Source organism: Galeopterus variegatus, unplaced genomic scaffold (assembly GCF_000696425.1).
Source record: "Galeopterus variegatus unplaced genomic scaffold, G_variegatus-3.0.2 Scaffold3366, whole genome shotgun sequence".
Classification (NCBI taxonomy): Eukaryota; Metazoa; Chordata; class Mammalia; order Dermoptera; family Cynocephalidae; genus Galeopterus; species Galeopterus variegatus.
In genome coordinates this window covers 78784-91220 of record NW_007729477.1, presented here as the reverse complement: position 1 = coordinate 91220, position 12437 = coordinate 78784, and the positions used below count along the sequence as shown (strand labels likewise).

The window sequence follows — 12437 nt, the reverse complement described above, 5'->3', positions numbered from 1 at the left end:
GCACCTGAGACCAGTTTGGGTCACCTTAATATGCTCTCATGGCCCTGTTTTAATTTATGGAAAATAAGACCCTGGTAGTTATGTAGTTGAGTGCAGCATAGCCATTGTTGGGTTGAAATTCCCAGCTGTGTACCCTTGAGTAAATAAGCTACCTTCTCTGAGTCTCAGTTTCCTCACCTGTAAAATAGGAATAATAGTAACACCCGCCTCATGGGGTTATTGTGAGAAATAAATAAATATATATAGAATTTAACAGTGTCTGGCATTTAGTAAGAGCTCAGAAAAGGTTGGCTGTTACTGTTATAATTATTATACAAGGGTACTTCAAAAAGTTCATGGAAAGATTCATATTACTTTTAAATTCTATTTTTCCATGAACTTTTTTTTTTTTTTTCCTTTTTTGTCTTTTTTCGTGACCGGCAACGGATCGCAACCCTCAGTGTCGCGCCCGTACCGGACCGGGACCGGCAACGAGATCGCAACCCTCGGTGTTGCCCCCGCACCTCGCTCAGCCAGTGAGCGGCCGGTCTGTATGTGGGATCCGAACCCTCGGCGGGAGCGCTGCCGCACTTCCCAAGCGGCGCACTGTAGCAGTGCGCCACCAGGCCGGCCCTCCACAAATTTTTTGAAGTACACTTATATTGTTATTTGTCTGATTGTTGCTATTTTTCTTCTGAATTGGATTGGAAATTCTATGACTGCTGGGCCCACATGTGGTTTCTTTGCTGCTCTGTCCCCAGCATCAGGCCCATTGCATTTGCTGAGAATTGTCTGCATAACAAATTCTTTGTTACAAAAATGGAATTGGACTGCCAGTGCTGATAAATGCTTGTCTTACACAGACAAGGAGGTCTGTGTGGATTTAGGAAAACACCACTACATATATGTCTAAGAAGCATAAGAACAATTAGATCCCGCATGTGGGCAAAGAGAGATTGAAAGTCCCCCATAAAGCTACTGTAGCTGAGATCCTAGGAGACCATGAACATGTTTTGTAAATAAAGCCTTTTTTCTTACTACAAAAGCAACAAATGTTCATTAAAGAAAGAGTATAAAATAATAAGCAAAAAGAAGAAAATAAAAATGCCTGCAGTGCCACCACTGCAGGTAGCCACTGTTAGTCCTTTGGTTTTTGTCTTTCCAGATCTTTCCTTGTACACATTTGTTCATATACATATCTCGAGTCATAGTTATTTATATTTTAAAACTTAATAATACAATATACATTGTTTTATAATCTGCTTTTTTTTTACTTAAAAATAGGTTGTGAAAATCTTTCCATGTCAATAAGCAGTTTTCTTCAGTATCCTTTTAAATAGTGACATGGTTTTCCACTGCATGGATAAATCATATTTGTCCTCTGGTTCTGGACTAATTTCAGTTTTTAGCCATTACAAACAATGCTGAAATTATCATCTTTATAGCTAAATATTTGCAACTTCCCTTATTTATTTCCACAAATAAACTTCTCTGTGGAAAGCGGCAGGTTGAAACCCATTCGGGCTCTCCCACGTGGTCATATCATCCTCCAGGAGGTTCCAGTCAGTTGACACTTCCAACTGCCAACCGCAAATGAGGCCGCTCTGTTCCTGGCACCCGAATCTACCCTGTGCATTAGCTGTTTGTTGAATGGTACATTTGTTTTAAAATTTTTGTCAAGGAAACTAGAAATGTTTCTTAACACATTTTTAGAAACACCCAAACTACTCAAAATGCAGAATTGGCTACAGCATTCCTGCCACTGAGCAGATAACTTGAATGCATCTTGGGAGTTGTGTTGCTTCCCTGTTGCACCCCACTTTTAACTCATTTTTTAAAATTTATTTTTTTAAAAGATGACCAGTAAGGGGATCTCAACCCTTGACTTGGTGTTGTCAGCATCACGCTCTCCGAAGTGAACTAACCAGCCATCCCTATGTAGGAATCCGAACCTGTAGCCTTGGTGTTATCAGCACCACACTCTCCCAAGTGAGCCACGGGCTGGCCCTAACTCATTTTGTTTTTAAAAAGGAAAACAGTTCTAGAAAGTTACGGGCACCTGTATTGTGAGAAGCAGTCCTGCCTGTAGAGATTTCCTCCCTCCTCCCTGGTGCACCAGAAATCCGTGACTGAGAGGAAGGATCTGATGTTATCCCTCATCTGAGTGCAGTGACTTTACCAGGTTAAACCGAAAGGTGGTGAACTGAGTTACAGCTAATAGACATTGACTGCCCTTCTCGGTGTCAGGCTTCCCACCAAGTGTTGCCTTGGTCAGCCACTCGTTCCTTTGAAAATTTAGCAAGCAGTTATTACATGTTTACTATGTACAGCATTATCCCAGTGCTTGAGTTTCCAGAAAGATTGATTTTGATTATGCCGCTCTCTTCTCTACCACCTTTCGATGGCTCCCCATTACCCTCCAAATAAAGCCCAAACTCTGCCCAGACCTTCAAGGCCCTGTGTGATTTTGCTCCTGCCCATGTGTCCAGCCTCTTGGGTGTCACTTCCTCACCAATGCCCCAAAGCAACACCCTTTTTGAGGGCTCAAGTCCTTCACACATTCTCTTTCCTCTATCCCAAAACAGTCAGCAGTTATTCACCCAGTGAAATCCCACACATCCTCCCAAATTTCTCTTAAATGTTATTTCTTTAGAAAAAGGTCCTGTGACACCCTCCTCCAGACCAAACTAGGTCTCCCCATTTTTTTGCTCAGCACTATTCCACGTCAGTACTTATCACATTTGTGTTTGATTCATGAAGTGGGCAATCACTGCTGCAGTGTCCGTCTCTCCACTGAACATAAGCTCCAGGAGAGCAGGGACCACCCTGTCCTTGTTCTCCACAACTTCCCTGGGTCTAGCACATGGCAGGTGTTCTTCAGCTACTTGTGGGGTTAATGGATGGGTAGGGGTGAGTAATGTAAAGTCTCTATTTTCAAGTCTTCAGGAGGCAAAAAAGTCACACAAGAAAAAAAAAAAAAAAAAAAAAAAAAAAAGCCACACAGCACCAAGACGACAGCTCCTATTTCTGTCTAGAGTATGGTAAGAAGGAAGCTTTCCTTGACCGTCTGTCCACCCTTTTGGGTGACCTTTGGTAAGAACGATGACTGAGATGTCCAGAAGATGGACCTCAAAGCCTGGCTGCTCTGCTCACTGAATCACCATCCCTTGAATGTGTTGTGGGTGGGTTCCACGGGAATGTTGGAGCTCAGCTTGGAGAATCCAGCAGAGATGAGGCATTGGAGGGAATGAAGTTTTAGAATCTTATTGAGTAATGGTCAAGAATTAGTGAAGTTACGGGTGACTTTGTAGATTTTGTTTCCAGTTAAAGAGGCAAATAATGTCTGTTCAGTCGGAAAAAATAATCTGGAAGGTTACAGTTTATTACCTTGTAGGACTTACACCAGTTTCTTATGTAGCCCTGTAATCATATCCTCATATTCCTTAATTAAATTGCCTATAAACATCTACCTCCTCAATGATCTTTAATCTGGTTTTAACACTGTATTGGTTCTCTCATTAATTAATCAGTTGATTAAAGTCTTTGACATTAATTCATTTTATATTTGCATGAGAGTCATCAGTTTATCTTTTCAAAAATTGTACTTTAACTGTCTACATTGGGAAAAAAGGAAAAATAAAAACAATCTCCAACCAATCATTACAATTTCCATGAAATACATTTAAAGCAGTCTTTTTGGTTGTTTGTTTTTGGCAGTTGGTCAGCATGGGGATAAAAGAATCTTAATAAGAATCTGAAGTTATCTTCGAAAAAAAAATAAAGCAGTCTTACAAGAAAAAGCCCACCATTTGAAACATGCTTGCATTTGTCTAGAAATAAGATCATGTGTATCTTTAGACACAGCAGTTGTTATAATGTGGCAGCTGCTCTCAGTTTGCAGATTGGCAGTAGTTTAGGTGGTAGATCCGCCCATTGTGAAGGGCAGGGATTTTTTTCCAGAGAGCAATAGGCTTTTACGATCATCCACCCCACAGCTGTCCAAGATGGTCAGCAACAGTCTTATCCTTGAGATATGGTCCACTTTGTACTTATGGCCTCTGTCTTCAGGACAGCAGACCATGTTTTCAAAGGAGGTAACCTCCCAGCAGAAGAAAACCCTCAATATGCTGCCATAACATGAGTCCATTCTGTATGGTATTTCAGCATAATTGGCAGGGGGTGTTTCTGGACTCCTCATGCAATCAATTAATAATGCCTCAGAATTTTAATATCAAAGACCATCAAAGTTTATGTTACAAAAGAAGAATGAAACACATGTGGGAGTCTTGGGGAGTTCCTCACCTAGAAAGGAGGGAAAACATTGAACTATATTGAATGGGAAACTATTTTGTATTGGGTGCAGTAAAGCTATTATATCACTTAATTCTCAGAAGTCTAGAAGTGGGTTTTCTTATCCCCATTTTACAAACGAGGAAACTGAGGGTCAGAGAGATCAAATGGCGTGTCCAAGGTCAGCTGGACTCTAACTGGTCTCCTCACCTTCATTCTTGCATCCTTCCCCTTACAATCCAGTCTCTGCACACCAGACAAAACGATATTTTATACACATATATTGGATTGTGTTGGTCTCCTGTTTAAAAAACTCTAATTGCTTAGAACTGCACTTGAATTAAAACCTAAACTCCCTCGGGTGGCTTCCAAGCCCTGTATGATCAGCCTTCTGCCCACTCCTCCTCCTTCCTTAATTTCTCTCCAGCCACATTGTTTTCTTATTTTTCTCGAATGCCCTAAGCTTGCTGCCACCTCATAACCTGTCCCTTGCTATTCCTTCTATCCAGAACATTGTTCAGGTCCAACTTAAGAGTCACCCCCTGCAGAGGCTGCCCCGACCACCCAGGTAAGGTGGGGCTTCTCCTGAGCATCCAGACAGGACTTGGCCATGATGACCCTTGGGCATGTTGGAAGGTGAATCCAGTCTGAGAAAGTCAGACTCTTCTGGTCAGGCTAGTGGCGTGGGGAGGACAAGACATCACAACAGCAGCAGCAAACCCTTTTTGTGCACCTGTGTTGCTGGTACTGTGCTAGGCTTTTAATAGTAACAGATGGAAGCAGTTGACAGGCCACTGCAAAGGAACCCAATAACCATCACAATTGTTGCTGAGGCCACTCACAAGGTATTCTTTAATAGGGTGTTACTTTGGAAATGCATATATGTAAAAGATGAAGGACATTTGTTTATATTTTTGTTCCCTATGTGCACACAGGCAGATAGATTCTGGGTACAATAAAAGAAATGTTCTTAAGCAATTTCCCAAAAGGACATTTCCCCCAAACACCCATCTTCATACAACAGCTGAGACAGGGGAAGGAAAATGAATAAGCATTTGGAAGGAAGAAGGCGGAGGAGCTTAGGGAAATGGGCAAAGAACAGGAGATTCACTGCCCTCATGGAGATGCTGACATCTAGGGGGAGAACTTCACATTCAACAGATGCCATGTACTAAGGTACATTCAATCAGCAGAGGAAGGAGTGATCTCAGTTACACTTGAATGGGAAGCCAGGCATTCATTCATTCATTCACCAGATTGTGTGGTGCATCTGCTATATGCCAGGTGCTCTGCTGGAGAGATGGCGATGAACAAAACAGTTCCTGATCTCGTGCCACATACATTCTAGTGGAGGAGACGCATTCCAATCAAATCTCTGTAGAAAGAAGTATAGAGGTTCTACTTCTAACTGCAGTGGAAAGAAAATACAGGAAGTTATGAAAAAGTATGAGTGCAGTTGGGAAGTAGTGGTGCTGAGGGCTTAGGGAAAGTTCCCCTGAGAAAGTGGCCTTGGAAACTTGGATCTGGGAGTGAGTAGAAGTTAGTCAGATCAAGAGCGGGGGAGAGAGCCCCCAGACAGAGGAAGAGAAATGTGTGAAGGCCAAAGGGGTGAGCGAGGGGGCGTGTGTGTGTGTGTGTGTGTGTGTGTGTGTGTGTGTGGTGAGCTGGAGTGAGACTAATCAAAGCCGATTGCCCTGTCCTGATGGGAGATGCCCAGGGGTTGGATGAGGGTGGAAGCTCGATTTCTGATAGCTGTAGGGAGGAACTGGTGAAGGATTGGACGGAACCTTCAGGTGAGCCTTGGAAAGAAGTGCAGGAGTATAAGTGCAGAGAAAAGAGAATGTTCCTTTACTTGGGAAGGAAAGGGAAAATAAAAGCATAATCTCCAACCAATCATCACAATTCCCATGAAATACATTTAAAGTCCTCTTAAAAGAAAAAGTCCATCATCTGAAATGCACTTGCATTCGTCTAGAAATAAGATCGTTACACAGAGAAGTTGTTGCTCTGAATGGACCAGGGAGAGTAAGAAGCAGAGAGGACAGATCAGTCTTCATGCTTTCTGTCTCCTGCCATGACATGAAGAGCCATGACCCCGGTGACAGTTCTAAGCAGAACCAGCTGAGATGAGCTCAAAGGAGAGCTGCCTGTTGCAGCTGTGGTTATGTTTCTCTATCGTCCTGTTCCTGGATGGTAATCCCCTCCCTAGGCTGGGGTGGGCACTGTTCCTCAGTGACTGCGCCCACACGCATTTGCCCAGAGCCCTGCCTGCCTCTCTGCTTTCCCTTCCGTTCTGATTCACTTTGATTTACTTGAAAGAGCAAAGCTGCAGGACCTCAGAGTGTCAGAGCAGGGGATGTGGGGTTGGACATCATTTGCTCTGTTGGCCTCATTTTGGAGCTTCATGGTGCCTGAGACTAGGAAAAGTAAAGTGACCTGCCCAAGGTTGCAAAGCAGTAGGTGTAGAGCTGGGACTCAAACTCGGGTCTGTGTGACTCTGAAGCCTGCTAGTGCTGAGTCTCCGTGTAGTGTCCCCAACTCCAAGAGTGCTTCCTACCCTAATCTGCTATCTCATAAGTCTAAATGCATGTAAATCTAGAAGGAGCTGGTATAAGGATCAAAAGGCAGGAGCAGCAAAGTCAAACAATTATAGGCACTGGGCAAGAAATATATGTAAGTGAGGCAGGCCAGGTGTAAGAAATTTAAATATGGTGGAGACTGTGGCATGCTCAGGCAGATTTTAAGATATCACTACTGGGGCCAAGTGAAGCACTCTGCTGCTGAGTCCAGCTCACTGCTGCAGTCTTAGAGGCTCCACCCTGATTTCCTTTGCACACCAGAAGTTAACAGCCAGAAGACCTGAGCACTTGTGCCTAGTGCAGGACTCCTCTAATGGTCAATCTTTGCTCCCAAGCCCCTTGTTGGGTTGTCTAAGACTGTACTGTCCATACTGCCCCACAATTTGGGGCTCATTCTATCCTGTCCTGCCTCTTTTCCTCTTCCCATCACAGGGGTCATAGCAGCATCCACAGCCCAATCCTGCTTCCTCCTTGTTTTATGTTTCATACCACCCCCACCTCCCACTCTTGTACTCCTAAAATAAAAAAGTTAGTAGCTAAGGAATAGGAGGGTAGAGATCATGAGATGGTTTCAATCCAAGTAGCCCAGAATATTATTTCCTTGGGAAGGTAAATCCTATCCTGAGGTCACCAGCGTGAAGCAGGAGGGAATGGATAAGTGCCCCAAACAAGCAATTGAGATGGTCATTGTGAAAGGACCCTGAGCGGCAAGTGACCTCTGGGCTCCTGCTCTGTACAAAGATACAGATCTCCAAGGTCAACAAGAAGGGCATTTTTCTTCCACTAAAATCCTTCTTTGAAAAATGCCCATGTGTAGCATTTCAGCTTCCTTCTCATGTATTCCATGACTTACTTCCAAGAATTCTCAGCTAGTTTTAAGGGAAGGTGATCGAATTGTTCATACTTCCCCTCTGAAGGCCATGAGAGAATCGTTAGTTATACATAAACCACAAATTTTTTTCTTTAAAAAAAGTATACACTATATTATAAATCCTTTCATGTATGGGAAATGTGAATCCTGGGAGTTCACGGGTTTCTGTGGATGTAAGAGCTTTTACTTTGGCATCAGTGAAACAGCCTGTTATATATCTTTATGAGGTTGTTGAGCCCAGACTCAGAACATTAGGAGTACAAGCAGAATGGAGAAAGCTCTTTGATCATCTTTAAAGACAACGGTCTGCCCTGGAATGTACTCAGAAGTATTTAACATTATGTAAATACAAAGACAGGCTAGGAAAGATCAGAGAGAATAGTAGTATTTGTTGGCTCGTGAATGTTTATTTTCCATCATTTTTTTAAAGCATATTATGTTAAAAAAAAAAAAGGAAGAAGAAAGTTTCCAAGAGCATAAGGAAAATCCCCTCGCCACCTCTAATTTTCCCACCTACATTCTCCAAAAAAGGAAGAAAGAGGAGGAAGGACAACACTGCAGAAGAAGCAAAGTATCCACACGACACTCTTTTGGGAGAGACTTCCGATGGGTAACAGCACTCTAACCTCCAAAGATGAGAGAGGAGTAAAGATATTTTTAAGGAGTCACAGCAAAAGTGATCTGGAAAGTGTCCCCACTTTGCAAACCTCACATAAAAATACAGACTTCCTCCACACTGTGTGTGTCAGCTAATGTTACTTCCCTATAACTAATCAAAAAAGGGTAAAATCCTCTTTAATCTTTTGGATGCACATTAGCCTCTAATGAAACCAGTTTACTTGCTCTGTCTGAGAGGAGTGTCAGTCTCACTCCAGTCCCTCAAGGACTGTGTTAGTTTTGCTGTCTACTATTCAGCCAGGGCCTTGTTAATAAGGACAGCTCACAGTTTTTCGACTGTGTGCCAGGCATTGTGGTAAGTAATTAGCATTGACGATCTCACCTGACATTCACAGACCCATGAAGCAGGCACTGTTATCAACATCTCATTTAAGAGATGAGAAAGCTAAGGCAAAGAGAGAGGAAGCAAGTAGTCTAGGATAGCTCAGCGAGGGAAGGCCAAAACCAAGATTGGAACACAGGCAGTCTGACTCTGGAATCTGCCCTTTTAGCCTACAAACAGTGCTGCTTGGCACAGACTCTATCACAAGATGGCATGTGCATCTTAATAGACACTGCATGAGGGAATGACAATGTGGGACTCTTGACAGGGATATGAAGCTGATAAAATGATACCTTTGTATAGTGGAATATGATACAGCCATTAAAAAAGGATGAGGTAGGTTTGTATAAGCTGAAATGAAACAATCTCCAAAATATAGTATTACACTAAAAAAAAAAAAGAGCAAGATGAGAAACTGTGCATATGATATGCCCCCATTTATGCTTTTAAAAGTATAGCATCTTTCTGAAAGATTAGGTAAGTCGTTGGGGCTCCCCTCTGGGCAGGGGGACAGAAGTCGGGGGAGCTAGAGATTTGGGATTAGAAGAAAACACTTTTGGTCTATGTTCATTTGTACAGTATGAATTTTTTAAACCATGTGTAGATGTTTTGCTTTTTTCAATATAGAAATATAGTAAAAGGATTCTGTTCTGTTGGGAGATAATGACTTCTGCATTGGCGAATTTAAGCAGCTGCTTGTCATTATCATTCAAGCTCTTTCTACTCCTAGATCTGATAGAAGAGAACGTTGACTCCAAGTCAATCTTAATCTTAGTCAAAAGCAGATTGCCACACAAAGGAAGATTTCTCACATCCCTGAACTTCCCAGATGACAAACACCATCAACCTGACGCCCACTGCCCATCCATCCAAGGCCCTGTACCACATACAGCATGGGAGATGCTGAAAATGCTTGAGCAGTTTTTCAGAACCAGCTGATTTTGTGTTTACCTCTCCCCAGCAACTTGAGAGCAGGGCCACAAAGCAAAGGCAGCAAATGACCATGTGATAAATTAAATGGGACTAAAAATCACAGAAGTTTAAACTGGAAGAGGTTTAAAGGTTTGTCTGCCTGGCCCAGGCAAGTTAGGGAGGCATGGAACGAGTCTCTAAGCAACTTGGGGAGACTGACTACCCTTCCCATTGTCCCAGCCCTCCCAGTTTCCTCCTTTGATCAGTTGTAGAATGATCTAGAAACTGTGCAAAGATCCATGCCAGACAGGAGGGCCTCCTACAATGGAACATGTTACCAATAGCCAGAATCCGGGTGTGAGTGGCAGGGCACAGAGCTGTGCGCTGCATGCGTGTGACATTGGGAAGGCAGGAAGAACAAACACTGGCCCACCCTCCTACCTCCTGGAGTTGTACTGTGAAGTCTGCAGTTGAGAAGGGGGCCCCAGCCAAGTAGCCCACCTCCTCCTCCTCTTCTCACCCACAATCCATCATTCATGTTTCTCCTCCTTACCCCCCTCATTTCCACTAGGCGATTCCTGTCTTCTGTTTGTCCCCTCTCCCATCCCTCCTCTTTAATCATCTCCCTTTGACGTAGTTGCCTGAGAAGGATGTGGTGATCTTAACTTTTATTTTCCCTCATGAATTTTAGTAGCTTTCCATATCAACATTTACATTCAAAAGTAAAATTCCCTAAGTTATGGGGAATTGAGAGTCACATGAAATAGCAAAATGGTGTGATGTTTCATAATCAGAACGCCCCCTGAGAATTTGCAAATATAGTAAGCTATTTTCTTCTAATCTGTCGTGCCTAATGTGGTGAGAGAATTAGTTCACCGTGTTGTAAAACTTGAGACAGCTTTGCTTCAATAATCTGCATTTCATTATCAAAAATGTTCTGAATTTATTTAAATGAAGTGACAGCTAAGTAATTTCTTGCATCATCCTGCAACATAAAAGAGGTGTTTCTCTTGGAACTGTTTTAAAAAAAAAAACGTAGCAAAGTAGTTAAATGAGAGATGATGAAGGAAAACTGCTGGATTTTGTGTGTGTGTGTAATTAACTATGATTTGCCAAATAGGCTGGGAAGATAACTGAGTTTCTGCTTCAGCTCCATTTTTTTGAAAAAGTTGAAAATTCTTGAATGAAAGGCTCCAGAATGTGCAGAAAATGATCTGAAGTCATTTAACTGAAGGTGTGATATTGAAACTTTCTTTTTCCCAATTACTTTTATACTTTTAAAAAAATTGAGAACATAACTTTTTAAACAAAATAAACATTCTGTTTTTGTTTCAAAACTTGGCACCCAAAACCACTTTTAATTGTTTCCAATAGTGCAATAGTTATTTGGACCACCTCATTACCTACTTCCTTCACACAGGGAAAATTTTTTTTTTCCTTTTTGTCTTTTTTACTGACCAGCAACAGGATCGCAACCCTTGGTGTCGCGCCTGTACCGGGGACCGGCAACGGGATTGCAACCCTCGGTGTTGCGCCTGCACCGCGCTCAGCCAGTGAGCGGGAACCGGTCTCCACATGGGATCCGAACCCTCGGCGGGAGCACCGCCGTGCTCCCAAGCGGCACACTCTCCAGTGTGCCACCGGGCCGGCCCTCACACAGGGAAAATTTTGAAATAAGTTTTAGACCCCTTCACACAGTTAACTCAGAGTCCCAAACAACAGTTGCAGGAAATGGATGTCAAAGAGAGAAACTCAGATACTCACATTCACCTTCATCTTGATCCTTTAAAGAAATTATTTTTAAAGGTGGTTAGTCCATATCCTGCAAATATCAACAGACATCTCTTCGGAAGGGAAGCCTTTCTGTAGCAGTTTGTGCAGGAGTGCTGTGAGGTCTGCGGTCTAAACACATGTGTCTGGAGAGAGCTCTTCCTGCAGCTGTTCTTGCCAGTCCATCTGGGCTGAAACTAGCAGCCCTGGGGAAGGATGGGCCAGTGACATAAGGCATTCTCTCAACAGTCCCATTGGTCCCCTCCCCCACATCCATCTGGATGCAAATAGCCATTGTGGCTAGTCTATCTACAAGCGCCAGGGACAAAGAAGTGAGCAAACCTGGTGAACTTGGATATGAGGAGGGATGTGTGAGAAAAAGAAAACTTGAATAAAAGAATGATTGCTTGTTTTCCTAACACCTTTAAAATGATCTTGGACAATGGCATAGTCTGTGAATAAGCACAAACCTTAACTGGTTTCTTCATGATAACCTTGAACTCTGACCCATCTGGCTTTGAATTCTTCCTGATGGTTCAGATGAAAAAGCCAAGCATTATGGGGACTTCTGTAACTGCACAAGGCACTGCCTACTAATGGGACTTTGAGGAAGAGGTTGTGACCAGAAAAAAATTCCAAATCCACCTGGTGGAAATGAAACATTTTCTTCCCTGATGCCCGAATACTGTGGTTTTCCAACAGGTGTGGGTCTTACCAGATTAACTTGCTTGAATATACTTCCCCATCCATGGGAACCTTGCTGAAATGCACTTTTAGTGCTTCATCAACTTGGCAATTATTTACCAAGCACCTACTGTATGTCGACCATGTGTTCTGGGGGCAACGGGTGACCAGTTCCCTTGATCTAAGCTCAGGGTTGAAACGATGCAATAGTAAAGGTCTCCCAGGCCTTTGAATCATTGATTTTCTTGGATGTGGCCTAAGATGGGTCCATGCCATACTAGACTGCACTGTACAGCTCATAGCGCCCTAGAGATCCTAGTGCATTTATTCATAGATAGCCTTCCTACCACCT

At 42.9% G+C, this 12437-nt stretch overlaps 1 protein-coding gene across 1 annotated transcript in view; it reads right to left on the bottom strand.

Annotated features, from left to right (window-relative positions):
- The window catches only part of CASS4 (Cas scaffolding protein family member 4), a 39069-nt gene that overhangs the window by 17241 nt on the left and 9391 nt on the right, over positions 1–12437 (bottom strand). The gene's annotated exons all lie outside the window — the stretch shown is intronic.